Source organism: Monodelphis domestica, chromosome 1, assembly GCF_027887165.1.
Source record: "Monodelphis domestica isolate mMonDom1 chromosome 1, mMonDom1.pri, whole genome shotgun sequence".
NCBI classification, from domain to species: Eukaryota; Metazoa; Chordata; class Mammalia; order Didelphimorphia; family Didelphidae; genus Monodelphis; species Monodelphis domestica.
In genome coordinates this window covers 578,392,852-578,420,753 of record NC_077227.1, presented here as the reverse complement: position 1 = coordinate 578,420,753, position 27,902 = coordinate 578,392,852, and the positions used below count along the sequence as shown (strand labels likewise).

Sequence of the window (27,902 nt, the reverse complement as noted above, 5' to 3'; positions counted from 1 at the left end):
ATAATAATACTTAAGACTCCCAGTTAAAAACCTGGACTTTAAAGGATAGGTAAAAATTAGACAAACCACAAAATGATGTGATCTTATAGGATGGGACATCGTGGAGAAGTCCAATAGAATGCAGCCAAGGGAGGAAAGAAGAAAAATTATCTCCTCTACAACATATTGAACAAGTTCTGCAGATTTTGCTTGAGAATATTTAGTGGGGGTGAATGTATCAGCAATCAAAGCAGTCCATCATATTTTTGGAAAATTATTGTTGTTAGGGGAAATGCCCTAAAACTTAGCATGACTTTGCTTCTTTGCCACTTCCATCTCTGTTCTTAGTTATGTCATTTGGGGCACAAGGAGAAGCCAATAGATCCACAATGTTGATGTTGAAGAATGTGTAATTGAGCTCCCTGTAACAATTCCAAATTAGACTTTATTCCTTAGTCAGTGAGGAAGACTTGAAGGGACTTCAGCAGATAAATGATAAGATCAGATTTATGCACGGAGACTAATTTTTATAGCTCTACTTTTAGAGAGAAAATCTGTGATTGAGATATCAGTCAAGGGACTATTGTAATAGAATAAGCACATGGTAAGTAAGGTTGGTGTTCAGATTCTATATTATATATAGGTCAGTTAGAAAAGCAGTTAGGATTCTGCATACACTGAGGAGGATGGGGATAAGAGATGGAGAATGATTGTAGGAAAGAATATTAGAGAAGAACACTTTAAAATTACTTTTGGTTAATAAACATAATTATAATTCTAGAAAACCCCATTCTCCATGGCAAGTTGACATATTTACTTTGTATTAGATTAAGTCAGGTTAATTAGAGTGCTGTCTCTAAACTTTTAGCTTTGTAAATACATGATGGTGTAGTTTTAAAACTTTGCCCAAGGCCCCAAAGTGAAAGTCAGGAGAAGAAAAGAGAATGAAAGTGGGACATTTGTTGTAGACAAAATGTAAAGGATATTACAACTCAACTGAAAAATAAGGATAATGATAAGACTTAACTGCTAAGTTATTATGAAGATTGAATGAAATAATATTTATAGAGCTCTTATCATAGTGCCTGGCACACAGTAGGAACTTAAATTCTTGTTCCTTTCATTCTTATAGTCTTATAATGGTAGCTATTTTTTTTTTGTGTTTCTATTATTACCCCAATCAGATGGCAATATATCTTTACAGTAAGGACTTGAATCATCCACAGCATTTATAACAGTACTTGGAATACCTTATATATGTATGCAATGATCTGCAACTTCCTTATTTTGGCCAACTCTTTAATTGGGGAAATCTGACAAAAACACATATCACTACCCAACTAGGACTCTACAGAAAAATATTAAAGAGCTGTCTGAATCACAAAGAGTTTAAAGAATTTGATCAGTATCTCATGATTACTAAGCAGTGAGGGAAGATTTGAATAGTTTTTTTTTTTCCTTCCTTACTTCAAACCGAGCATAACACTATTATATTCTGCTTTTATTTGGAATATGGTAGCAGCTCACTTTGTCTAACATGTTGATAGTTGAATGTTAATTGATGGAGAGATTTGATGATGAGAGAATGAGTGAAAGGGTTTGCTTATTTTTGGAAACAGGATATAGAAGAGGGAATAATCTCCCATTTACTCACATTTAGCATAAAAGAATCACATAATTTTATTCCAGGAACATCAGAGATTATCGTATCAAATATTAGTTTCTTTGTTCATAACTCTCCTGAACACCACACATATTCTAATTTGTATTATAGTTATTTCAGTACATATTTTATCTTCCCCAGAAGACTGTGAGTTCCTTGAGGGTAGAATCTCTATTTCAATCAATTGGCAGATATATGTGTATTAAAAAAAAAATAGTAGGCTCAGGGTCAAGTTCCATTTTAAATTAAGATTAGTGACTTCTGGCCTTCAAAGGATCATAGAATTTGAGAGCTAGAAGGGATCTCAATGGCTATCTAAGTCATACACATAGGGAATCTACAGTTACATATCCTAAAAGTATTCAATCAGGCCCTCTGCTTGAAAATTTAAGGAGGTTTAACCCCACACCTCTCCAAACTTGGTTTTTTGCAGTTTCTACTCATTTCTTCTAGTCCTGTTCTCTGACTCTCCCCCCCAAAAAAGTATAATCTCTCCTTCATATCTCAGAGCTTCTAACACTTGAAGACAATTCTAATGTTCCCCCCAACCCCAAGATGGGCTACACATCTCCAGCTTTTTCTTATTTTTAAAAATTTTCATTTTTTCAATTACATGTCATACCAATTTTCAACATATGTTTATATAAGATACAAATTGTCTTCCCCCCTTCCCCACCATTCTTGGAGATGGTAAGCAGTTTTATCTGGGTTATACATGTATTATAATGTAAAATCTATTTCTATATTGTTTATTGTTGTAAGAGAATACTCATATGAAATAAAATCCCCCAAATAAAAACCTAAATAAACTAACGTGAAAAATGGTATGCTTCAACCTGTATTTCAACTCCAACAGTTCTTTCTTTGAAGGTAGAAAGTATTCTTTGTCATAAGTCCCTCAAAACTGTCCTGGATCATTGTATTTCTGAGAGTAGCTAAATATTTCATTGCACAATATTGTTGTTACTGTGTACAATGATCTTCTGGTTCTGCTTATTTCACTCTGCATTAGTCCATATAGGTCTTTCCATCTCTTTCTAAAATCATCCTGTTCATCATTTCTTACAGCACAATAGTATTCCATAACCATCATATGCCACAATTTGCTCAGTCATTCCCCAGTTGATGGACATCCCCTTAATTTCCAATTCTTTGCCACCACAAAAAGGGCTACCATACATATTTTTGTACAAGTATGTCCTTTCTCCCCAACTGTTAAAAATCTCTTTTGAATAGAGACCTACTAGCATCTCCAGATTTTTCTCTTAATCTTTATATGACAAGGATTGGAGGACCTTCAACATCTTAAGTGCCCTCTTTTATATACTCTGGCTTAATGACATTCTTCTTAAGTAATAACTGATCACAGTACTTCATATGAGGTGTGATAAGAGCTGTGTACAACAGGAACATCATCTCAATATTTCTGGAAGTTTTAACTCTCTTAATGTCACTTAAAATTACGTTACTTTTTTGACTTCCACATAAAAATGCTTCTTATATTACATTTGCACGCTACTAAAATCCCCAAATCTTTTTCAGAAATGCTAAAAAAATGCATCCTCCATATTGTCTTTGGAACATTGATTTTTGGGGTACAACCATAAAACTTTATATCCATCCCTACTGATTGCCATCTTATTAGATTCAGCTTAGTGTGTCAGTGTGTCAAGATTCTTTTTTGGATCCAATTTGTCCAGTATTTTAGCTCTGCTTCCTAACTTTGCATCATTTTCTAATTTGTTGAGCATACAATTAATGCTTTTATCTAAGTCACAAATAAAATTACAAATAGCATGAGGCAATGTAGAGATGATTCAAGTACTTTATTAAAGCTTTTGGTTATTCTATTGAACCACTAACATGAACTACCCTTTGAAACCAGTAATACAACCAGCTGTGAAATCATCTAATTTTTTAAGCATCTAGTCCCCCCATCTCCAACTTTTTCACAAGTACAATATAAGATAATTTATAAAGTTGTTGAAAATTTAGGCAAACAAGATTCAGCATTAATTTCAACTACTATTGTAATGATTGTGCCAAAATAAGGGGGGAAATGCTAATCTTCCATGACTTGTTTATGATGGAGCCATTCAGGTTTTAAGAAATTATTCCTTTTCTTATGATGAACAGAATGATTTCAGAAACAGCTGGAAAGACCTACATGAACCAATGCAGAGTTAAAAAAGCAAAACCAAGAGAACATTGTACACAGTAACAGCAATATTGTGGAATGATAAACTGTGAAAGACCTAGCTACTCTCAGCAATACAATGATCCAAGACAATTCTGAGGGACTTATGACAAAAAATGCTTTCTACCTCCAGAGAAAGAACTGTTGGAGTTGGAATGAAGATCAAAGCATGTGATTTTTCACTTTGTTTATTTGTGTTTTTGTTTTGTAGTTTGGTTTTATATGATTATTTTCTTACAAAAATGAATAATATATTTAGAATGATTATATATGCATAAACCATATAGAGTTGCTCGCCAGCTCCAGCTCCACAGAGAGAGAGAGAGAGAGAGAGAAAGAGAGAGAGAGAGAGAGAGAGAGAGAGAGAGAGAGAGAGAGAGAGAGAGAGAGAATTTGGATAATATCATTTCAAAACACTTATGGGGAAATTTATCATTACATGAAATTGGTAAGATAAAAGATCTTTAAAAAACAGACAAAAAAGAACTTAGCACTTTTCTTTCTAGGTGTCTGACAATATCTCATTCATGATCTATAAGATATTTGGTACAATTCAGTTCAATCCACTGCCACTAACCCAATTCAGTTCAGTGAAAATTGACAATATTGTCAATTGTCCCAGCCAAAAAGAACCTTAGAAGTCATCTAATCCAATCCTTTCATTTGACAGATGAGGAAACTGATACCAATAGATAAGAAATGACTTGCCTAAGGTCCTATAGATAGTAATAAGGGGCAGTTTTGAGATTTGAAACAAGATTGTCCTCAGAATTCAATGATTTTTCCATTTCATTAAAATTAGAATACTGGGGTAAATTATTACTAAGAATGCTTCTAGTTCTAACATTTAAAATTTTTTATAATCTTTTTATTTCACTCATGTTATCATAGATGTACAACTGGAAGGGCTTTCTATGTCTAACTCCTCATTTAATAGATGAGGAACCTGAAAGCTTAGGATTAAAAAAAAAATGTTTTCTTACTTAACCAAGTGATTTGACCAAGTCATAGTGATAGTGAACAACTGAAGTAGAAATTGAACTTTGGTCCTCTGACTCCAAAGTCTATTCTTTCCAAGGTGGCTCTCCTACCATTTTTTGCAACTAACCCATCACTTTCTTCTTAAAAGAGTCTCTACCAATTTTCACTGAACTGACTTGGGTTAGTGGCAGTGTATTGAACTGAATTGTACCAAATGTCTTTAATTGCATTTGGGAGCAATTGGAAAGCCAGGGCAAATTGGGGAAACAACAACAACAACAACAAACAACAGAGATTTAACCCCAATGATTAGGGCTTGGCTTAATTTGGTAGATAGAAAGAAGGCCATTCAAGCAGAAATTTTAAAACCTTAAAGCAAGCAAATGAAAGTGAAAAAATGGCCTCAGTTCTTTCAGTGTCAGAGCAATGGGAAGCCATACTAGCACTAGCAACATTGGATGAAAATAGGCTTGACTGAATCTATGCATACAAAATGAAAGGGAAGCACTGGGTCATTGAGACAATGGCAAAAGCTTGCAGCTCAAACTGCAACTCTGAAGTAAGGGGAGCCAAAGCAGCTCTTCATGTAGACAGTAACCTCAAGGAACCTTTTGATAGAATATCTACATTATAAACCTGAAAGGAGTTTAGTGCATTGAAACAATACACACTCCCTCGGCCTTAGTCTGCCCTGTGAGCAGGCTTTAGAGGAAATCCCTGCCACTTAGAAGGAGCAGAGAGAGAGTGCAAAGGGCTGCATTATGACTTCTTGGCCCGACACAGGCTTTTAATGGGATCAAAGCCATTGGTAAATAGATGTATCTCAGCAGGGTTCAAGGATAATATGAAGCCATATAGAAAAGAAGGAAAGGGAAGCATTCAAAAGCTACTTCAAGTGGTTCTTGAAGTTCAAGCTGAATACAGCACTGAATGAATGGGTGGAGGAAATGGGGGGCATTCTAATGACATCCAACTCTTTGACTTGACACTTCAGTTAGTGCTTTCTTGCTGCATCAAAGAAAAAAGGACACCTATTTAATAGACTGCACAGGGTCGATGGGACAGATGCTGTCACTCAAGGAAGCTACATTCCAGCTGATATAGGACTGAAACCTGTGACCCCAATACTTTAGGAGGGTTGTAGGGTCTTTAATCAACACAATTCTGAGGGAGACAGGGCAAAAACATACAGAAAAAAGGAGGGAGGATTTAAGATCTGAAATCACATACCTAATTTTTCTTTGATACGTGAAATCAGGACATGGCTGTTTGCTTTGTATGATTTAGATTAATTTCAAATTCAAATCATCTTTTTTTCTTAAAGTTCAGTCTCACTAATGGCTAAAATGCTGTTTTGGAAAGGACTCATTGGCTACTTGATGCAATTCGTACTTAAACAATAATTGCTAAAACTATGTACTAGATAATGGGCATTCTACCCTTATTTGGCAACTTCTAGTGAAGGAGGATGTACTTAGCATAATGCCTGGCACATAGCAGGCACTTAAAAAAATACTAGTTGACTGATCTGGCTGTGACTTACTACTATTTAATTAGATGGTTCATTCTAGTCTTGGAAAGCTGTAAATTGTTGGGAAAGATTTCCTCACATAAAGAAAATCTGCCTAGATGCAACTTTTATTCCTTGCTTTGAACAGCTTTTTCTGCCCCCTGGAATGAAGAAAAAATAGGTTTAGTCACTCTTTGTCAGGAAAGTACTTTGACTATTTGAAGACAGTTATCACATACCAATACTAAACATCTACATATTTTTCAACAAATCCTCATATTATAATATCACTATCCTTCTCTACCTACCTTGGATATTCTCTAGTTTACTGAGGCTCTCCTAACTTGTGGTACCCACAGCAGAAGCAGAAACCATACTATAGACATAGGTTAACTTGCTCAAGGACATTGGCGTAATTACCTTTTTGATTCTGATTAGCATACTGCCCAGAATGCAGCCTAAGCATACAGTGTATTTTCTGCCACTATTTCCTACTATTATACAATAAAATCTAAAGATTCCAAGATTGATTGATCAATTGATTGATTCCTTCCTTTTTTCCTTCCTTCCTAAAATCCTTATCTTCTCTTTTGGTGTGACTTCTGAGACAGAGGAATATCAAGATCTAGGTAATTGAGGTTAAATGACTTCCCCAGGTTCACACAGACAGGCAGTGCCTGAGGCCAGATTTAAACCCAGGTCCTTCTGACCTCAGGCTTAGTGCACTATCTACTGTGCTACCTAGCAGCTCTGCAAAGTTCTTTTATTCAGGTGAGCTACTCTTTAGCTATACCACAGCATCATGCAAGTAATATTTGTAAATCACTTGGCACAATGTCTGGTGCTTAGTAGATACTATATAAACATGCCCATTCCCCCAACCCTGAAATTGTGGAGTTAATTTTTTTAAAACAAGTATAAGACTTTATATTTATTCTTATTAAATTATATTTAATTAGATTCTATCTGATATTCTAATTTGTTGCATCATTGCTTATACTGCCTCTGTCATTTAATGTGTTAGCCATATCTGTAACCTTTTGCCCTCTGAAAATTAAATAAGTGTATTATTTATGTCTCTATCCAAATAATTGGTAAAAATATAAAATAGCACAATGTCATGGAGAAATTCCCAGGGACATCTCTTTCTATAATACTATTAATCTATTTCCTTATAGCAAACCTGGGTTAAAAACTGCTTTTGATATTTACCATACATAAATCTTTGAGCAAGATCTCAGGCAACACTAGAACTATGAGTTTATGAACCATTTTCTATTCTTTTTGTCTGTTCTAAAACCAACTCATTATATTACAGCCTAGTGGGATCCAATTCAAATAGAAAAGTGGGGGGAAAGGGGACCAGAGAACTAAACCATATATAAAAATGCTACAGCTACATAATGTTTTAGTTTTAAAAGGTAATATGGCCTATGCTTTATTTTATTTTTCTTTATTTTATTACACATTTCCCAATTTCATTTTAATCTGGTTCTGGGTGGTCTCCAGTGCTATTTACTATATACTTTGGATGGGAGGAACTACACTTCATAGCTTTGATTTAGCCCTTACCCAATGAAAGACATGCACTTATTTTCTCTTTTATTTACTTGCTTTCCAGTTTTGAATTTCTAGTTTTGAAAAACTACTTTAGTAATACCAAATTAAGCTCTGATCACTGGCAATTGATGAGGTCACCAAGTGAGGGAATATAGAGACCATCCTTAGAGGACATCCACAGTGAGGGGGCACGACCAATAAAAATTTAGCAAAGGAGATTGAGAAGAAGCAATCAGATAGATAGAAGGAAAACCAAGAGAGAAAACAATCATGGAAACTCAGAGGGAAGAAGTGTTTAGGAGAAGGTGGTCAGCAACATCAAATGCTACAGAGAGGTCAAGAAAAATGAGGACTAATAAAAGGTCATTGGATTTAGTAGTCAAAAAATCATTGGTAATTGTGGAGACAAAAGTTACACTTTAATGGGGAGGTTGAAAACCAAGCTGTTTTTGCTTTAGGGTAAGCTGAGGACCTGTAAAAAGAATGAGGAGAGGAAGTAGAGGCAAGAAATAAAAATGGCTTTTTCAATGAGTTTAGCTGAAAAGGGGAAGAGAGGTGAGAGTTAGCATCTATGATATCATTTAATTAGAGATTTTGAAGTTTGGGGAAAATTTAGACATGTTTGAAAGAAGCAGGTACAGAGCCAATAAAATATTCGAGTAGGGATTTGGTGGAAGCAACATTTCTGGGAGAAAATAGGTCAAGGGTATAAGTAAATGAATTGGACTTAGCATGCATAATTCGAATTTATAGTCACAGAATGTAGTGAAGGATTAGAGAGTAGGGAATCATGTCAAAGAGACATGAAATAAGCATACAATAAGAAGGAACTCTTGGCAAATGGTTTAAGTTTTTTCAGTCAAATAGAAAAAGGTCCTCAGCTAGGAGGATAGGAAAGGATTAAAATGTGAGGGGCTTGAGGAAAGAATTGAAGATTTAGAAGAATCACAGTGATAAATGGTATAGGCAATCAATTAAGAAGAAATACTAAATTTGCCTTGATGCAGTGAGGACCCAGCTAAGATGAACTAACAAATCTGTAGCTATTAGAATGCAGGTGACTATTTTTGGTCTTTCTTTGCATCTCTATAATTCAATAATGTCTTACATGTTGTTGTTCACTTGTTTAAGTCATATCCTCCCTTCATAACAAGAAAACCAGAGGTTTTCTTGGCAGTTACTGGAATGGTTTGCCTTTTCCTTCTCCAGTTCATTTTACAGAGGAGAAAATTGGGGCATACAGGGTTAAGTGACTTGCCCAAGGTCACACATCTAAGTGACTGAGGCAAGATTTGAACTCAAGAAGATGAATCTTCTAAACTCCAGGTCCAGCATGCTATCCATTGTGCTCATACCTGGCACTGTAAGGATAATTTTAGTGTTTTGAAGTAAATCTAAATGATTGGTCACCAGGGAAAATTCACAAATAATAAAATACCCAAGTCAGCTGGGAATTATGGAAATTTTAATTAATATAGAGAGAAAGAATTAAGGAAAGGAGAATTAAGGAAAGGAGGGAGAGAGAGAGAGAGAGAATGGGAATTAATTTAAACTGCTCTGGTTCAGGCTGAGCCAGGCAGTAGTTAAAGGCCTTGGCCAAAGTGGCCTCCCTGAGCCTAAGGGAAAGGGAGTCAGTCTTATCACTCACCACGAGACTGTCTCCAAGCTGGGTTCCAGTCGAGTTCAGAACCCAATTCCACTCTGAACTGAATTCCCTGAACTGACTTTTTACCCCTCCTTTTAAAGAAAATTTCTCTTATGTCACCTCCCCTAAATTTTCATGTCTACCAATCACAGTAGATATCTTTTTTTTTTTTTCCAGGACTGTCCATGCTTAGTTTTTACCACTCTTTAGTTCTCACCTTCTCTGGTTAGATTATATCTTCTGAGGTACTTCACACTTCTTTATAAAGCTTGCCTTTTGTGAGTTACTTGACCTTTTTGTGATTAATTTAACCTCTACAGGTACTTAACACCTTTTTGTATTAGATCTAAAAATAGACTTAGTTTAAGGTTCTAGCTTCACTATAAGGAATGAGTTAAGTACCTTCATTGTTCAATCAGGAGTTTACAACTTCATCTTCCCCTAAAGTATGTCTAATTAGGGTGGAGTAATTTTAAAAGTTCCCAATACATTCCTGATTCTTGTTAGGCCAAGTATCCCCATTGTTACCATAAGGAAATATCTAGATCAAATCTTCTAAAGTACAGTCTGAGTAGTTTTTAAGATTCAAAGCACCCAATACAATCAGTATTTATTAATTGACTGACCAACTCAATTTGGTTTCATCATTTAGTCCAGTTTCTAAAAAACTGAAGTACCTAGTGTTATTATTTTTTTTAAAGAATGATCTGTGAAACTTTAAGAGAACAGTGAATTTCCAAAGTATATTATAATATAACAATGAAATGATTCACCAACGGGTCAATTCTTTGAAGGGAGGGGAGTACAGATAAAGCGGGGCAAGTACAAATAGTCTTGGATTATCCTGAGAGAAGGGAGAATTGAACATCATTATAAGGGCAAAAATTAGATTTATGATGAGTAAGACATGGGAAGACAGGGGGATATTAAAAACTTGTGATCATATAATGGAATTATGGAGATAAAAATCCAAGACAAGATCAAGGGTATTAGCATTCATGTGAGCAGCTATGGCAGAGTAGAAGAATAGGTCATGGTATGTAAGATTTAATAACTGGGGAGTTGGACTAGTTGAGAGAACATCAACATAGTTGTTCAGGTCCCTAGATAAAAAGAGTAGATTATGATTCAAGCAGAAAATTATTTTGAAAGGTGGGGAAAAGTATTAGGGATAGGGCATAACTATTATCAATTACATGATTGGTTGATAAATTTCATTATATTAACATAAAAAAGGAGGAAAGACTCCTGAGTGATCAAAATGCAGGGAAAGTCATGAAGTAGCAATGGGGAGCTCAGGTATATCCCGAGTCACTTCTGATGTGAATAAATTGAGGATATTCATGAAAGGTCAGATAATTTTGGAAAAGTTGCCAAAGAATATAATGTCATTAGAAAGGAGTTATGTATCAGTGAGTGCCAAAAATGAAAGAAGCAAGAGAATAAGTATTAAATTATTATTAAATTATTGAATTGTTCATTATTGACCAGGAAATTCAGAGCTCATATGAGAAGATGTGGGTCGATCTTGCATTGGACCTGATAGTGGTGATAGTAATGAAGTGGATAGTAATGAGGGAGATGACAGATTAGATTGAAGAGGTACCCCAAAAAGTTATATAGATAAGCAAAGCTTGAATGTTTGTACTATATAGTTTGTACTAACCACTATGGAATTCAGGCAGAAATTGAAGTTAGGGTGGGACAGGAATACAAAGAGCACAGTACAACATTATCAAAATTGCCTCACGAAGCATTCAATAATCTCAAAGTGTTTAGTAATTACTGGGATCCGATTCTAAAATCCAAATGAACATTTTTCAATTTCTCCCTGGAGTCACTTAGCTCTTTCCAAGCCTTCTAGAGAAGAGGTCATCTTGACCTCTTCTTTTACCTTGCCATATGAGTCAGCATGGCCTATCTTAGTCAGACCTCTCAATCTCAACAACCAAAATAATGACCACAGAATCAGAAAAAAGACAGCAACAACAACTTTAAAAAATGGTCCTGTTAACTTTACTTAAAATAGACAATCTGATATCATTCATATCATAAAATACCACCAATTCCATTCTAAAAACTCATCATATAAATAACATACATATTTGATAGCGAAGACTTGATGACATCATTTAGCAAGTCCTTTGGGTATGGTACATTTTAAAAAGTGTGCAATTTAACTCCCATAAACAATACCCAAGGTCCACACATATTGCTAACAGGACACTGAGAGAGTAAGTATCTTGGATGAGCTAATAGGTCAAACAAGCTCTTCCTAAACCATCTCAAAGCCTGGGCATTTGATGGTTCAAACTCTGCCAAAAGACATGAGCTCATCTTATAGGTGGAGCCTGTAAGGATCTATTTTTCATCTCAATTACTTTTAACCTTAACTTTGGGAACACTCTAACTAAAGATAATAGCTTCAATGCTTGACACTTGTTGTTTAGCCAAAACCAATTTTCTGTTTTCAAAACAATTCATTATTCTGGACTGCACTTTTTTATACTCACCAATTAAATGGAAAATCTATCTTTCATAAAAGTTAGGAATTATGTCCAATGAAAATCCGACATTTTAATGGTTTACCACAGATTAAAATTGTAGAGTTCTCAATAAACCCTGATTTACTGATGTTGGTTGTAAAATGGTTATTGCTGTTAATAAAGATTGTAAATCTTAACAGGTTATATTTGCCTTGGACTATAAAACTTGCCATAAAGGCTTAGTGTCTAAGGCTAATTCTGTTCACATCAAGGTAAACAGCCTACTCAAAATAATTCAATGTCTTTGGGAATTTAAGCTCCCTAAGCTGAGCAATTGACAGATTCTAGCTTTGGGCAACAGTATGACTGGTTCTGTTCGAATTTGACCTCACCAAGGAGACAAGCCTAGCCCTACAGGGAAATCAGTAAAAGAAAGTTTCTTAGAGGAAGTTGTTTGACTGAGGGGGAAAGTTCTTCTTTTCTTGTTCTTTATCAAATCATTGACTCAACTACAGACTAATTAACAACTTCAATTGTCTATGACACAAGGGACATTTCCAAAAGGGAACTAAGATTTTGTTTCTATATGGTGAAGACTTGTAATAATGAGAAGAATCCTCCTCCCTTTACCCAAATACCAAAGTGGAGATTGAAGAGTATGATTTTTAGAAATCTCCACATACATGTTACTTTAAAATAGGTTTTATTGATTTTTTACAACATCCAAACATTTCATAATATTAATCATCCACTTCAAGAAAGCCATTTCACATAATAAATCACATGTTTTTTTGAAGACAAAAGAAAAAGAAGAGAAAAACATAGTAAAATTTATCAATACATCAAAAAAATTAAAACATGTGCAATGTGCTATACTTGTCAACCTTTCATCTCTGCAATGATGGGTGGTCTTCTTATAGGTACTCTTTTTTTTAATGATGCTTACTTTTTTGTAATTTTTTAATTAACACTTTGATTTTTGTTTTTGGTGGTCATTTGTCCCTTTATATTCTAATAGTCATTATGTGTATTGTTTTCTTAGCTCTGCTTACTTCATTCTGTATCAGTTCATGTGGATTTTCTCTAGACTCTTCACTATCACATTCATCATTTCTTATAGTAATCTTCCATGTACTACAGCAGGTTTAACTATTCCATAATAAATGATCACGTACTTTCTTCCCAATTCTTTGTTATCTCCAAAAGTATTGCTATAAATATTTTGGTTTATGCACCAAGCTTTCTTCTTATTGATAGTCCCTCTCTTGTATGTAACTTGTATATATTTTTGTTATACTTTTGTTTGTTATATCCTCTGAGAGAATGTAAACTCTATGAGGGCAGATACTGATTTTCTTTTTCTTTATAATGGTGCACAATGTCTAGAACAAAGTAAGTTCTCAATAAATGTTTATTGATTGATTAAAATTGATCATGATTGAAATTGAAATAGATTCTTTCAGTAGATACATTAAAAAAAAAAACATCCAAAAGTGATTTTGGAAGAAGAGTGAGGTGATATGACCTAGAAATTTTCACAGATTTAGAACTGGCAAAGATCTTAGAGATTATCTAGACCAAACTCACTTTACAGATATTGAAATGGAGATAATTAAAGAATAGTGAGATATCTAAGGTTACATGGGTGGTTAATGATAGGACCCAGGCCTTCTGCCTCTAGAGGAGTCATTTAACCCTCTTTCCACTGCACTATGATGACTCTTATTTACTATTGTACCATCTCAGCAACTGTAGGAGAATTTTTGTATTTACTTCCATTGCAATACCTTAGTTCTTATTTGAGCAATTCTATCCAGCCAAGTGATAATTTTTTTTAATGATAGATGGTTTGCATTAATCAATAAGTCAACATTCTTGTTAGCATGTCTATGTGTAATAATTCATCAGAGTCTTCTTCAGGAAAATTAGACTAAATTGAACTTTGAACTAAAAGACCCCAAAACCTTGAATTTTAACTAAATTTGGATTAGAGATAAGGTTGTTGTGGTTGTTGTTTTTAAACAGAAGATTTTAAAAATCAATACCTTAGATGAAGCCATAAAGGTATTTCTGTCTCATTTGAAGATTTCATGAATTAGGGAAGACAGATTCAAGATGCCAAAATAGTTCAATAGTAACAGGTTTTATATAACATACTGATATTTAAATTTCCTAGGGAAAATTTTAAATCCTACATTTAGGTTCAAAAATTAAACTTCAGAAAAGAACGAGATGATATTAGAGGAGTGTGGCTAGAAAGTACCTTATATAAGAAAGACCTGAGAATTTAAATTAAAAAAAAATTTAAATTAAATCTAATTAAATTAAGAAGTTCAATGTGAGTCAGGAGTTTGTTGCCACTGTCATAAAACAATAGAACAATTAAACAATTATCTTAGACTCTCGTATGAAGCATTACTTATACTACTACTATTACTATTAATATTACTACTACTACTACTACTGCTGCTGCTGCTGCTGCTGCTGCTGCTGCTGCTATGAACACTATCTTGCATTTATATAAGGTTTGAAGGTTTTTCAAAGCACTTGACATATACTATCTCATTTGATTTTCACTACTCCTGACTTAGTTCAGCATTCTATATATTACTGAGCTATCTATAATCACATATTAATTTCTGGCCAATATGTTTTATGAAGAATTTCTACAAGCTAGAGTATATCCAAATGAGGGTGATATGTGTTAAGAAGTTGGTTAACTATATTAAATAAGGACCAGAGGAAAGAATTGGGAAATCATTAGCTTGTAGAAGACTTGGATATTGCTTACTTATTGAAATGCAAAGGGATATCATGATTAGGAGGGGTTAGACATTCTGCTTAATACCAGAGAGAAGAACTAAGAGCAATGAAGGCAGATTTTAGCTTCTTATGAGAAAAAAATTAACACTTCTTAACAGAGCTATCCAAAAGCCATATGGTTATCTAAGGAAACAGTGAATCCCTCTTTACGGGATGTACTTTAATCAGAAATTGTATATCCAGCTCTCAAGGATGCTGCAGAAGAGAATTATTCTTTAGGTACCGAGAGGAAAAAGTGACCTCTGAGGACCCTTCATCTCTGACATTTAATGATTCTATGATTCTTAATGATAATTCACTAGAGAAAAGTTATGTGAAGAGCCCAGGTATTAAAGCAATGGATCTCACATATAAATAATTAATCTAATTTGGTGCAGTCAAACCAGGGAGGATGTCTAATAGTCCAGATAAACTTTGCATTAAGGGGACTGACAAAGAGGACCTTTGCAGGAAGCCACATTTGCTTAGAATGTATAATATTGTAATAGAAACCTAATGGACTTGAAAGAAATGGAAATGTTGAACTGGTTAAATAGTAATAATTAAGTGCAAGTAAGTTACTTCCTGGAAAACATTTCTATAAAGAATTGCTATTGTAGCAAAGACAGGGGGAAAATGAGGTTAACATGAATTGTTTAAAAAGTGAACATTGGAAGCCCAACCTGTTCATAGGTCCTTAAATGAAAATCATGTAAACACTGACTTTTGTCATGTCTTTAGTCCTCATAACTTATTTATGGAGTCCAGAATGAGAGGCAGAAGACATGCATTTCTCAGTCTGATTTTTATTTTATTTTGTCTTGACTATGTTTTTAAAAGGCAAGTTTCTAGTGAATTTAAATTTGCATTTTTCAATGGAGAAGTTCACAAAACTGTTTTGGCATGAAAAGATTACTGGACTTGTTCTCTAAAGACCTAGATTTCAATCCCAGTTCCATTGTCTGTTATCTGTGGGACCCATGATAACCTGTTTAATCTTTCTTGGTTTTAGTCAAATGATAGGGTTTGATAGATCAATATTTAATGTCACTTATTCTTCAAAATTCTTCTGTTTAGAAAATCTTTTCCTGCTTTCCTTCTTTTCTTTTCCCTCCTTTTTTCTTTTCTTCCTTTTCCCTCCCTCCTTTTTTCTTTCATTCTGCTTTTATTTTGTTTTTCCTTTTCATTTCTTTTTGCTCCAGTTAGTGAAAAAGTGTTAATCTAAGATAAATTCATCAAAATAGCAGTCTCCTTTCTCCCCAGGTACTTTTCCCTGAACATAGAAGCTTTCTTGCTTTTTTTTTTCCATTTTGCTTCCCACTGCTAGCATAGCTCCCTAATCTATTCTTTAGCATCAAGCCAATCATCCCTTTTCCATGATGTCTACTCCCTTGTTTTCAATGGTCATAGCCATGTCAATGACTCCAAAATAATTTCTTTTTACCTTCAAATTCTTCCCAAGAATTTTAGTTCTCTGTTTCTAGTCCTCTACTCCTACCCTTGAAGGTTCCAACTGAATGGTTTCATCTACTTTAAACCTGAAATATCACAAACTGAAATCATTATCTTCCCTCCTTCTCCAAAAGTGACCTTTCCCTTAAATGAATATATTTCTGTTGTTTATGCTACCACCCCACTCCATCTCCCAAGTTGGTTAATTCAAAGTCATTTTTGAATTTTTGCTCCCTTTCAATGTCCATGCTTAATCCTATCAATTATATATTCACACAAATTCTTATTTCCACTTCTCTTTTCCCACTCCCATTACAATCATCCTAGTTCAGGAACTAGAATGTTTTTTGTTCCCTCATCTAGAGTATAATAACTTCTCTCTGTTTGGCTTCCCTTCAGTATTGCTCCCACCCCCAACCGTCTTATCCAATACATCTTTTCTACAACTGCCTGAGTAACCTTCCTAATGAATCACTCTGATTATGTCAGTCATATAATTTGAAAGCTTTAGTCTTAGGATCTTCTATTGCCAATAAAATGGAACAAATTCCTATCTCAGCCATTCAAGACCCTCTACAATCTGAATTGAATTCAGCTTTCCAGACTTAACTCATACGGATCATCTTCATACCTTCAGCAATATAAGCAAACTAGGCTGTTGTCTTACTTTCTTTGTCTTATCTCTTTTCTGATTTTTTGTTCACTTTTCCTCTCATGCCTGATATCTGATTTCAACTCCTAAAAATGTTATTCACTGCTATGCATACTTATAGGACAAAAGTCATCTGCAAACACTTCTATAATATCTTCTCTAATATTTATTTTCATAACCACAGGATAACAATGATTAACTTATTCTTCACTTTTTCTCAAAGCATTTTTCATTTGTCCCTTCTCCCCCCAATACTTTCACCATCCTGGTACAGGTTCTCATTATATCATGATTGTACTATTCCAATTGCCTACAACTTTTGGGTCTGCCTGTTGCAAGTCTCTTTCCAATATAATCTGTCTTCCTTTCAGCTCCCACAGTGATTTCCCTGAAGCATAACTGTCACCCCCTTCATTCAACAACCTTTATTGGCTTCTTATCACTTCTAGGATCAAATACAAAATCCTGTTTGGTCTTCAAAGTCCTTCATAATCTGTACCCACCTCTTCCTAATTATTTTATATCTTAATCTCTTCTATGTACTCGTTAAATTTTTTATTTGTTGATATAATTTTTAATAATAATTTTCTGACATGTTGTGATCTATGTTATCTCCCTTTCTCCCAACATTACCCTCTTCTCAAGACTGTAGGTAATAAAATATATATTATACATGTTTTATCATATACTATGAATTTCCATATTTATCTTGTTGGGAAAGAAGATTCTTTCACATATATTTCTAATATCACTTACTAGAGAAAATATATCGAGAAAATAAAATGAAGAATTGTATGCTTCAATTTGCATCTAGTTTCTATCAGTTCCTTATATGAACAGTGGGTAGCTACTATTGATGGATAGTCACTATTCAATGTTATACTAGAATTACTAGCTCTAGCAATAAGAAAAGAAACTGGAAGAATTAGAATAGGTAATGAGGAAATAAAGCTATCTTTGCAGAATATGATAGTATACATAGAGAATCCTAGAGAATCAACCAAAAAACTAATTGAAACAATTAAGAATTTTATCAAAGTTGTAGGATATAAAATAAGCTCACATAAATCATCATTGGCATTTCTCTTTACTATGAATAAAATTCAACAGCAAGAGATAAGAAGAGGAATAATTGTAAACAAAATAAAATACATGGGGGCCAACTGCCAAGAAATATCAAGGAACTATATGGTCACAACTATAAAACACTTTCTACACAAATAAAGTTAGATTAAAACAATTGCAAAAAACATTAATTGCTCATGGGTAGGCTGAGCCAATATGATCAAAGGACAATTCTACCATATATTCTTCAAGAGAGTGACACTGGCCTCCTTGCTGTTTCATGAGTAAGACATATTTCTCAACTCTGAGCATTTTCTCTGGCTGTTCTCCATTCCTGAAATGATCTTCCTCCTCATTTCTAACTTGTGGCTCCCCTGTTTTTTTCAACTAAATCCTCTATATTACAGGAAGCCTCCCCCAACCTTTCTTACTTTTAGTACCTTCCCTTTGTTAGTTATTTCCGATTTACCCTAAACATAAGCATGTATGTTTATTTATTGTCTCCTCTATTAGAATGTGAACTTCTAGAAGAAAGGGAATATTTTTAATCTCTCTTTTTTTTTAAACCTTTACTTCTGTCTTAGACTAGGACACTAGTATTGGTACCAAGACAAAAAAGGAGTAAGGGCTTGGCAGTAGGGGTTAAGTGACTTGCCAGAATCACAGAGTTAGGAAGTTTATGAGGCCAAATTTGAACCGAGGAGTTCCCAGCTGAGGATTTGGCTTTCTATTCAGGAAGCCATCTAGGTACTCCTTTTAACCTCTTTTTATATTTCCAAGACTTTACACAGTGCCTGGCACTTAATAGACATATAGTCAATGCTTATTTACTGACTGGCTAGAAAGGATCTCTCCTTTATATTTATTTTACTCTACCTAATATTATAATTGTTTTCAGATTACTCTCCCTACCCATGTTAGACTCTAGTATACTTGGAGAAAGAATTTGAGATGTTTTTATATTTTTCCTTAGCATCTATCATATTGCTTTAAATCTAGGAAGTAGATATGAAATACATGATTTTAATTAAATTAAATGGAATTCTTCCCTAAGCATTCACAACAACAGGGATTTTCTGTTCTATGATTTGGTGATACATAGAGAATATTGTGATAGGTACTGGGGAAAGTAATATAATCCTTTTTTGTGACAGCTCAAGCATTTCCTTTTTTTGTCAATCCTTTCTTTATTCCCTTCGCTATTTGTGCATCCTCACCAAATATATCTTATATAGATGTTGCATATACTTATTTAAATGCATGTATTCTCCTTCAACTGAATATATGAGACTGCTTCTTTTTTAACCCTTACCTTCTATCTTCCAATTAATTATTTCCAAGGATCAGTTCTGAGGCAGAAGATTGACTGGTAAGGACTAGGCAATTGGAATTAAAGACTTACCCAGGATCACACAGCTAGAAAATATCTGAAGGCAAAGTTGAACCTAGGATCTCCCATCTCTAGGCTTGGTCCTCTATCTATCAAGCAACCTAGCTGCTCCTAGACTATATGCTTCTTGAAGGCAAGTTTTGTTTCATTGCTGTCTTTATATTATCAGTGCTTAGCATAGTATCTGATATGTAGCAGACATTTAATAAATGCTTGTTGGCTGACTTGAATGATTAAAGACATTTATAGTCTCATAGATAAACATGTATATAGGGAAATAACTATAATATAAAATAATACCTAACTGCATAAGGGAGATGGCATGTAATATTCAAGGTCCAAGGAAGGTGCTAAAGGCAGAGGACTTAAAAGGAGAGTGGAAGAAATTGAGAAGTTTTTTAACAGAAAATCTACAAATCAAAATATGATTGCCCTTGGCCAAAATGCTTCATTATCATCCATTCTTGGTTTTTTGTGTTTTGTTATTTTATTCTGTGTGTGTAAATGTATGTGTAAGAGCATATACGTACATACATCCTTGACTCTAAGCCCCTGGAGGGTAGAGCTGAAATATCCTGTTCTTTTTTCAACTAGTCCTAGTGTGGCATAGTTTTGAGTCTTCTTCCTGTGGTCATCTTTTGTGTTCCTGAAATAGTGTGGTACATATAATATGAACTGACCAAATGCCATTTGAATGAATGCATACTTGCATACCTAGGCACAGATGTGCATATTCCATTGTCTTGCTTTCCTCTCCTTGACCCCATTTAAGTCCTAGCACTTTTTCCTAATTACTTTGATTCTCCAATTCAGCAAAAATAGAATCTTAAATGAATTGTCTTATTCCTCTCAGCAGGGCTTAAAATAACCACTAACCTATAGTGCATACTTGACATGAGATTTGATTGCTATACTTGATGGTGACATATCATTCATGGAATAAGGTTAAAAGTTTGTCCAGCTATGATCAATACCAAGACTATTTTATCTATTAGGGCATATTTGATTTTGATCTCCAAAGTCTATGACAATCTGATATCTTTCCAAAGCAGTAAAGCAGATTTACATTTCCAACTTCCAATATTCAATATTCAACTCCAATATTCATTTCCAACTGTTCTAGACGAGGGTCCTACAAGGCTGGAGTTCAGAGAATTTCCTGTAAAACTTTAGAATCATAGATAGATTACCTACAAAGCCATCCAGTCCAGCTCTTACCTCAATAGAAATTCCCTCTATACTATCCCCAGAAGTAGCCATCCAGGCTCTGGATCTCCTAAGTTACAGGGAGCTAATTATCACCTAAGGAAGTTAATTTACTTTCAGATAACTCATATTGTTTGGAAGTTTTCTCTAACATCAACCCATGTTTTGGCTCTCAACAGTTTCTACAAACTTCTCTTGACATTGCCAATGGGGCAGAGCAAAACATTCCTTCGACAGCTTGTTAAATTTTTCAGGGCTGCATTTTCCCCTACTAAGTGGTTTCTCCTGGAGGCTGAAATACCACTTGATCCTTCTAGCTGATGTCCAGGTAGCACCGTCCTCTTCCTTTCATCATTATGGTAGCCTTATTTCAATAGTTTATTAATGCTCTTTCTAGTATGCGATATGTGGAATAGAACTCGTGACCAAAATATAGTCTGATCAGGGCAAAGGACAATAGGATGATAACCTCCCTCATTCTGTGCACTATATTTTTTATTAAATGTACTAGAAGAGAACAATTTCTGAATCAACTTAATGAAGGCAAAGAAGCTATTTTTCTGCCCTATGTCTCCGCACACAGTTTAGCGGCAATAAACAGTCTTTATATTCTGAATTACACAGAAGTAAAAACAGTCTGGGAGGCCTACAAATAAGGAACTGCGGTACTGTAATTCAGCAGTAATGCAGTAATGTTACACCAGCATGAATCAAGCGTTCCCAATCCTGCTGAGACAGCACCCGTTTTAATGTGGCTTTGAAGTACGCCATCCTATCCTGGTACATTTAGCAGTGAATGTGGGCCACCTTTGTCATTTGGGGCTTTTCTGGCCCTCCCCAAAAGAGGCAAACAAATGTACCCTTTTAAAACCCTGATGCGCTCCCCAAATCCTAATTGCCCCAATCTGTTTGCTCAGAAATACCGATTTGAATCATGCCTGTTGCTTTTAGTTAACTGTGGGCAGTGTGAATGTGCAGTAAAACTGTGGGGGATCCACGCATCACCCACTAGTCTCACGGAATGTACCCATCTCGGCCTCGCTTGGTAGAGAAGAGACACGCAGAGCCAGCACCTGCCAAGGTACTACACAAATACATCCAGCTGGGATGCTGCAATTTTGTTTCAGTCCAAGAGTTTTCTTTTCTTCTTCTTCTTCCCCCATCTTCCTCCCCCTCCCTAGAAACACGCACACACACACAAAACCCTTATGGAGGCATTTTTGATAAGCTTGGTCATCTTTCCCTTCCTGTGATCCCCTGAAACATCTGAACATCTCCCCTGGGGAAAAGGACATTAGCAAATCTGTGCTAGTCGAAGGTCATAGAGTTTGGAAGGTGTATATCTCAGCAGTGCCATCCCCGTAGAGGATTAGATACACGCTGTCCTAGCCTAGCAGCTGCATAGCTAACATTCCTATCCAGCCCAAATCCACTTGGTCGTACCGGCTAAGCTTCCAGAGAAAACATCCAACATCCTGAGCTGAACATCTGATAATCCCCTGCTGTGGTGAATTTTTGATTTAAATATAACTGAGTCTCACTTGGCTCTGGCTTAGCAGAGTTGGAACTCATCTTTTAATTGTTGCTTCAGTATTGGCTTGGAGATCTGGCTGCCTACCCTCCCAACAGATTCTCCCTATAGATGTGTTTATTAATTGTGTGCAATAGCAATCATTTTGGCTGGCCTGCCAATACATTGGACTATGCTAGTTGGAAGTAATGACTGAAAGCTCTAGCTCTATGGAGAGAACGTCAGGCTCTTAATGCAATACTTCTGTACTGTTGGGGATCCACTATCATTAGCAGTGGCAGATGTAGAGGGGTCACTCTTGAACTTGGAATTCAAGACCCTCAAAAATCTGGTGCCAATTTGCTTGTTTAACCTAGCACATACCTCATGCTACTTTCATTTATTCTATTTTTCAACCAAACTGGACATTTCTCTGTCTTTTGTTTTCTCTTCTGTTTCTGCCCTCTTTCATATCTTTATTGAACCTTTGTTCAAGCCATTTCTTATGCCTAGATTGAACTCCTTCTGTCTCTTCATATCTTTCTTGTTCTATCAAAGCCCAGCTTAAATTTTGCTTCAATGAGTACTTTTTCTACTCCTAGCAAAAACTATCCTGTTTTCTGAAATTTCTTACAAAACTTTGCCTCTTCTGGACTTACGTCATTCACTTTCTCACAGGTTGGTTGCTTGCATATTTTGTCTTCCCCAATGGAAATGTAAACCTTTTGAGTGCAGCACCTATGCCCACCTATGCAATTGCTAAACTGATTAACCACTGGCATCAAGAGACAACAAAACATATCTAATTCCCTCATTGCTCTTCCATCAACTTATTATGTCTTAAAAAAAAAACAACACCTTGTCTTTTATATTAGAATGAATACTAAGGGGAACAGCTGGGTAGCTCAGTGGATTGAGAACCAGGCCTAGAGACGGGAGGTCCTAGTTTCAAATCTGGCCTCAGCCACTTCTTAGCTGTGTGACCCTGGGCAAGTCACTTGACCTCCATTGCCTAGCCCATACCACTCTTCTGCCGTGGATTCAATAAACAGTATTGACTCCAAGATGGAAGGTAAGGGTTTAAAAAAAAAAAAGAATGAATACTAAGCATCCATTTTATGGCAGAAATGTGATAAGGGCTAGGCAAATGAAGTTAAGTGCCTTGCCCAGGGTTACACACCTAGGAAGTTCTAAAGCAGGGGTCCCCAAACTATGACACACCACATGAAGCCCCCTGAGGCTATTTATTCATCCCCCACCACACTTCTGAAAGGGGTACCTCTTTCATTGGTGGTCAGTGAGAGGAGCACTGTTTGTGGTGGTGTCGCAAAGCTCAGCATCACTCACAGACAGTACTACGTCTGGTGACATAATCCTTTGCATGGCGCCTGGTTCTGAGAGTAACTGAATGAGAACAAGGTGCCATGCAAAGGATTATGTGGCTGCACAATGGAAGACTTCTTTGTGGTAAGCTGCGATCTGGGGGAGGGGATTCCACACTGTGTATACTGCTGCCCAGTATAGTGGTGGCAGTGATGGGCCTGTGCAAGGTGTGACAGGCCCATCACAGCCAGTGCTGCAGCCTTTGCTATCCCAGACAGCGGTATACAGATTTGATCATAGTTTTTTTTTTCATAGTTCAGCCCTCCAAAGGTCAGAGGGACAGTGAACTGGCCCTGTAAAAAGTTTGGGGACCCCTGCTTTAAAGACAGATTTGAATCCAAGACCTTCCATCTCCAGACATGACTCTCTATCCACTAAGTCATATTACTGCCCTAGATCCAATCTCTAAAACATTTTTTCCCCTTCTGTTCCCTTTTCTTCACTCACTCAGCTATCATGTTAATCTAGCCCTTCACCACCTCTGGCCAAAAAATATTTTAACAGTCTTCTAACTGATCCACTGCTGGCTTCCAATGTCTCTCCATCCCAGTTAAGATGCCAAACAGCCACCAAAGTGAAAGCATGGAATTGGCCATTTCCCTGTTTCAAAAACACACACACACACACACACACACACACACACACACACACACACATGTGTGCACATACCAGAAGATATTCAATGAGTGGCTCCTACTTGTCTCTAAGATGTTAATCAATTGACAAGCATTTATTAAGCACAATGTTACAGACACTGTTCAAGGAACTAAGGATATAAGAATAAAAAATGGACTATTTCTTATTCACAATGAACAGTCTGTGTGGCTTCTATAAATTACATCTCTCCAATTTTATACACATATAAGTTTATATACAATAAATGTAACTTGAATAGTATAAATGGAAAATATAATGACCCCAGAATTAGACTCATCACATCAAGCGTGGGCTGGGTTGCCTTTGAAAAATCACACAGAGCTTTCCAAGATCCCCAAGTACTCCCTGACATAGATCTCCATCTGTGGATCAGTAGTTAATATTCTCTCAAAGATGTCCTAGGGCTGTAGATATTTGAATACCATTAAATTTAAAGGCTTCCAATTGTTGCTAACTCAAAAAGGTCACTGGAGATCTGCAGGGTGAGTATTGTCAAATATGATGCAAAACAGTGCTGTTTGCTATGTGTGAAAAGTGGCAACAATAAAAAGCATCTGGAAAATTTCTGATCAAAAGATAAAATTGGTCAGTCATGTGAAGTGAAGGAAAAGAAATGATCACACTAAGAGGTGTTAGGGTCACCAGAGAATGGGAACAGATCTAGAGGAAGATAAAAAGCAAATGGGGCCAATCCTTTATGAGGGACTTATGAGGGCATGAGAATAGGGATTCCACAGGATGAAAAAAGTTAGATGGGTTATAGCTGACATTCCATTATTAGTGATCTGTGGGATGTTGTCTATATGTCACATAAATATCTCATTCAAAATTAATTTTATTGCCTCCTCCACCAAAATCCATCTCCAAACCTTGCTGTTTCTTATCATTCTCCTCCTAGTGTTCAAGTTAGTAACCTGAGTGTACTTGTGGCTCTTCTCTATTATCTCCACAATTCACAAGTCTGCCAAATCAGTGATTTTAACGTCATAACATTTCTTGAATATGCCACCTTTCGTTCACTCATCCAGATGCCATTCTGCTGCATGTGTCCATCACCTCTCACTTAACTACTGTAACACACCTAATTTCCTGCTTTCTGTCTTTTGTCCAATCTATCCTCTATGGAACCCTGAAAATCATTTTGATATTGATCCAATCTGTTTATCTCATACTTATTCAGTTTTAGACTCAAATTCATCACATGAAGTGTATAGTCAAGATTTATCATGGATATCTATGTCACACCTTTGCTCAAAAACCTTCAAAAACTCTCCATTAAAAGAATAAAAGACATTTTCTTTCCCCTGGCATTTAAAGCTCTCTGTGATCTAACTCCCATCTATCTTTTGAGCTTAATTTCATATTATTCCTCTTCAATAACTTTACAGAGCAGCCAAATTGGTCTGTTTGCTACTTCCTAAACTAAGTAGCTCCTCCCCAATTCAATGTCTTTGTCCTCTATGTTTAGTATGTCATCTTTCATCATCTATTTTTCCTAGAATTATTGTTTTCCCTCAAGAAATCAGGTAGAGCTTTCACCATGAAGCCTTCTCTGATTTCCTATGATGCTTTTTTATACATTCTCTCCCTTCTGCCAGTGGGATGTAAGATCCTTTAGGACAGGGACTGTTTTGTCTGAGTCTTTCTCTCCTCAGTGCCTTGCACACAGCAGGCATTTTATTAAGCTTTGTTGAATTAAAGAGAATTGTTGGGAGGAAGTACCTAGGCTGAAAACATCAAGAATCTATGGAAGGGGGGCAGCTGGGTAGCCCAGTGGATTCAGAGTCAGGCCTAGAGATGGGAGGCCCTGGGTTCAAATCTGGCCATTGCCTAGCCCTTACCACTCTTCTGCCTTGGAACCAATACACAGTATTGATTCCAAGATGGAAGGTAAGGGTTAAAAAAGACTCTATAGAAGTTTGAAGAATGTACAGATCAATGATAGGGAATAGTACAGTTATAACAGTATAGTAAAGTATTTCAGAATTACATAGTATCATGAAATTTGGAGCAAGGAGAATCCTCAGAAAGTAGGGGGTTTAGTCATGAGAGTATTGGAGTTAGAAGACTTGGTCCAGGAAGACCTGAATTCTAACTCTGACTCAGGGGCATTTTAGCTTTGTGATACTGGGCAAGTAACTTAAGCTTTTTCTGCAGGTTTCCTCATCTGCAAAATGGGAACCATGAAAATATCTACCCCTAATATTGTGAGGACCAATGAGATAATATGTATGGTTCTTTGTAAAATTTAGAGCACTAAATAAATGATGGCTGGTGTCCAATATCTTTATATTACTGATATATTTAACTGAATCCCAAAGAGCTGAATTGACTTGCCTGGGGTTATTCAGCTATTAAACATCAGAAGCAGAATTGGGACCCTTTAAAGTGAAGGGAAGTAAATAAGCATTTATGATCAGCCTATTTTATTTATTATATATGCAACATCCTGTGTCAAGTACTTTGCAAATATCTTGTTATATCTTCAAAACAACCCTGCAAGGTAGATACTATTATTATCTCTATTTTACAGTTGAGGAAAATGAGGCAGGTAATGGTTAAGTGACTTTCTCAGGGTTGCAAAGCTACTAAGTATCTGAAACCAAATTTGAATTCCAGTCTTCTTGACTCCTGGCCTAGTATTTTAGCCACTGTGACACCGACCTGCTCCATGTTCTAAGATGTCTTGTGTTCTCTCTACTAAACCGAGCTGCTTCCTCTATATCCATCAGAAAAGAGAGGTGCATATTTATTTCCATATCCAACACACCACTATTCTTCAAGAATACCATATTCTTTCAAGATCCAGAGCAAAGATCAATCATTTGAAACAGTATTTCTTTTAAAAAAATATGAAATAAGCTTGTTCTTCCATTGGTTTTAAATTCCCCATCACACTCATATAATGTGCAATCTCATTTCATTTCCCATTTGCCTCATTTCATGAGTTCCCTGGGCTCTGGATGATGTCTAACCCAGCATGCTTTTAGTTTAAATATGCATATATATATTTATATGTTTTCTTCTTTTGCAACTTCTTCACTTTCTTTCTTTGCCTCTCTAATTACAAGATACCACAGCAATAGCAAAAACAAGAGCAGTGAACAGCTTCTGTTTGCTACTCATCTCTTTATCCCTGCTCTCTTCATCAGGAATTAAATATCAGGATTGCAGACAACTTCCTGGCTTAAAACATTATAGGAATACAACTGGTCTGGCCAACTCTACACTAGGATCTGCAGTACTAAAAATGAATCCCAACTCTGCTAAGAAACCCTAAACCCTCTCTTGACTCTTTGGATAATTACTGAATCACAGCAATCCCTGAATTGTAGTTTTAGAGATCTAAAGCACCACTATGATAATAATTATTCAAGTTTATGCTCTGCCACTGAGAACTTTATGTAATTATCTCATCTGGCTTAAATGACCATCCAGTGAAGTAGGTAGTACAAGTATTAAAAAAAAACCTGTTTCAGATAAAAAAATGATACTCAGGAAGTTGAATAATTTGGCTAAGATGACAGTAACTATTAAGTTATTGCCACTGATTGTATCCCTACAGTGAAATGGAGGATCTACAGAACATCATCAGCATCATTATCACTTTATCCTCATCCTCATCCCTATAACCACAACGATAGCTAGCATTTATATAGTGCTTTAAGGTGTGCTAAGTGCGTTTTAAATATTTTCTCATTTGATCTTCACAATAAACTTGGGATGTAGGTGCTATGAAGTTGGACATTAAAGATGGGAAAACT

General features: G+C 35.8%; 1 protein-coding gene across 5 annotated transcripts in view; it reads right to left on the bottom strand.

Moving 5' to 3' along the window:
• Positions 1–27,902, bottom strand: part of UNC5D (unc-5 netrin receptor D) — an 831,324-nt gene that overhangs the window by 308,961 nt on the left and 494,461 nt on the right. The gene's annotated exons all lie outside the window — the stretch shown is intronic.